This window comes from Salvelinus fontinalis, chromosome 25, assembly GCF_029448725.1.
Source record: "Salvelinus fontinalis isolate EN_2023a chromosome 25, ASM2944872v1, whole genome shotgun sequence".
Classification (NCBI taxonomy): Eukaryota; Metazoa; Chordata; class Actinopteri; order Salmoniformes; family Salmonidae; genus Salvelinus; species Salvelinus fontinalis.
This window is the reverse complement of record NC_074689.1, coordinates 36,044,682-36,048,044: the sequence shown is the minus strand read 5'-3', so window position 1 is coordinate 36,048,044 and position 3,363 is coordinate 36,044,682.

The following is a 3,363-nucleotide window of genomic DNA, read 5'->3' as shown; positions in this document are numbered from 1 at the left end:
TATTCTTGCTTTCACTAATCCTTTAAAAACACATCTTATATCCTTCTCATATCCCGTGTCTATTTTATGTTTCCTACTCAAAAAAATTGACATCTTAGCTTGTCCCAAAATAAAATTTAACATTTGACATTTTCTTTTCTGTTGCTTACTATATTGAAACCCCAAAATAAAAACATTGTTATTAAAAATCTCACCTACAGCTCTAAACAATGATTCCAGTATTTCCAATAAAGGTTTTATCCTCTCACACTCCATAAAACAGTGAAAAATGGTTTCTCTTATATTACAAAAAGGACATCCATCTCTAACATCTGAATTAATGACAGATACAAAAGCATTAACTGCAATAATGCCATGTAACACCCTCCATTGCATATCACCAGTACCCTTTTGTAACGGTGGTTTGTACAGTGCTCTCCATGCTGGCTTTACCTTGTCATCAATTCCCAATTTTACCCTCCATGGAGTGTCTTTTCTATTTTTCAATTTCTCTTTGTTTAACACCTTAACACACCCCCTATACAAATCCTTCCCATTCACCTCATCCAAACCCACCTCCTCCAACCCTCTCAAATCCAACAATATACCCTTTCTCTCTGACTCTGTGATATTTGGTGTAATCCCTAATCTTGGAAATGAGACGTCTTCATCTTGTTCCTTCTTCTTGTGGCTATTAAGCATTCCCCATTCTTCCGCTGACAGAGCTTTCCTGCAGCTTCCCAGCATTTGTCCAACAATCCTTTCCGACCTCACCCCCAAATGTTCAGCCAACCGTCTTCCATCCATTAAGTCGGGCCCAGCCATTGCCATTAACTGTCTTAATGTGATTATTTTTCCCTTCACCAGAATCTTGGAGAAATGTGGAACAGCTGCAGTTGTACAATCCAGTCTTGCCCCACACACCAGAGGTTCCTCCAACAGCCAATGCACTGACTCCGCTGAAGTTCGTCTGGACACCTTCATTATGCTCCACACTCTGAGAAGGCCTCTGTAAAACGGAGGTACTCCCTCCCTAGAAATCTGGCTACTATCAACCAGAAATAAAGCCTTCTTTAAACCTAAACCTCCAACCCTCTGTAACACAAGGCCTGCTACCCCCCTCCACACCACATTTTCCTGTCCATAAAGCAACCTTTGAATAAACTGAAAACGGAAAGCAGCAGCCCTACTAGCAAGATGTACCAGACCTTGTCCCCCCTCCTCTTTTGACAAATACAAAACACTTTGTGGAACCCAGTGATATTTATCCCAAAAAAAATCTACCATAATTGCCTGTATCTTGGCCAGAAGACCAGAAGGTGGTTCTAAAACTGCCAACCGATGCCATAATGCAGAGGCAATCACATTGTTAACTATAATAGTTGTCCCCCTATATGACATTCGAGATAACAACCAACGCCATCTCCTCATCCTCCCTTCCACCATTTCAACCACCCCAATCCAATTTCTTTCCATAATCCCCTCATCTCCTAAGTACACTCCAAGATACTTAAACCCTCCCTTACACCATTCCAATCCCCCTGGCAAAGCCATGATCCCTCCAGACCATTCTCCAACCTGTAATGCACAACTCTTTTCCCAATTTACTTTTGCCGAGGATATTCCCCTAAACCGATCAACCATTAGACTCAAACTATCCACCTCCGCTTGATTTTTCACTAAAACAACTACATCATCAGCATAGGCTGAAAGACGAATAGGAGGAATATCCTTGGAAAGGTACACCCCTTCAATGCGACTTCTAATGCTATTTAGTAGTGGCTCTATAGCAATGGCATACAGCATCCCTGATAAAGAACATCCCTGCCTAATACCTCTACACACTTTAAAAGGAGCACTCAAACCACCGTTAACTTTCAATACACTTTCAATGTCACCATATATCACCTTTATCATGTCAATAAAACCAGAGCTGAACCCAAACGCCTCAAGCGTATGCCATAAATATTGATGTTCAACTCGGTCAAATGCCTTTTCCTGATCAATTGAAATTAGACCTGCATCCACCCCAATAGCCCTAGAGATGTCCAAAAAGTCACGAATCAGAGAAATGTTATCCCCTATCTGCCTGCCAGGAACACAGTAGGACTGGTCCGTATGTATGATTTGCCCCATCACCTCCCTCAGCCTGTTGGACAAAGCCTTGGACAGGATCTTATAATCAGTGCACAATAAAGCCACCGGCCTCCAGTTTTTCACCTCCCTAGGGTCTCCCTTTTTGGGCAGTAGGGTGAGGACAGCCCTTCTGCAGCTTAATGGTAGTAACCCTCCGGTTAAACTATCATTAACCACTGCCAGCCAATCTTCTCCCAACATAGTCCAAAAAGACTTAAAAAAGTCAACGGGAAGCCCATCAAAGCCTGGTGCCCTTCCATTTTCCATGCCTTTTAATGCAGAGTATAATTCCTGCAAAGACAATGGTTGCTCAAGCTCAACCTGAGCTTCTGCATCCACCTTTGGGAGCCCATCAAGGAACTTCTGTGTCACTGTTTTATCCTCTTTGTACTCACACTTGTAGAGCTCAGCATAGAACTCTACTGCCCTCTTTCTAATTTCACTAGGGCTAGTGAGCTCTTGTCCAACAGCTGATTTGAGACAATGAATAATTTTTCTTTGTCCATTCTTTTTCTCTAAACCAAAGAAAAATTTGGATGAGGCATCCATTTCAGATATTCCCTGAAACTTACTTCTCACCAATGCCCCCTGTGCTCTGATACCCAGCAGGTCTGCCAATTCAACTTTTTTTTTCTTGAGTGCCTGCGTATGGCCCCAATCTCCTGTGGTCTCAACCAACGTCATGAGTTCCACTATTTCAAACTCTAGGGCTTTCATTGATCTGATGATATCCTTGGTGACATTCCTCGTGTATTGATTACAAAATTGTTGAATCTGGATTTTCCCTATATCCCACCACTGTTGAATGGATACAAAACTGTCCTTTTGAGACCTCCACCTCTCCCAGAAAAAACAAAAACATTTCCTGAAGTGAGCATCACTCAATAAAGTTATATTAAAATGCCAGTATGCGCTTTTGGGTTTTACATTATTAATGAACACCACCTCTGTTATTAAACAATGATCAGAAAATCCCACTGGGGTTATCACACTTGATTTACAGACCTGAGATTGATGCTCAAAACAATAAAACCTATCTAACCTTGCCATAGAGATGATGTTCTCTCTCACATGCGCCCAGGTGTACTGCCTTGTGCCTCCATTTTGTCTCCGCCAAATATCACACAATTCATGCGTTACAATGAGGCGTTTTAAAAAGGTCCTTGAGGCTATATGAGGTTCTTGATGATTTCTATCTAAATCACTGACTGTGCAGTTAAAATCCCCAGCAATAAATAAATAATCTTC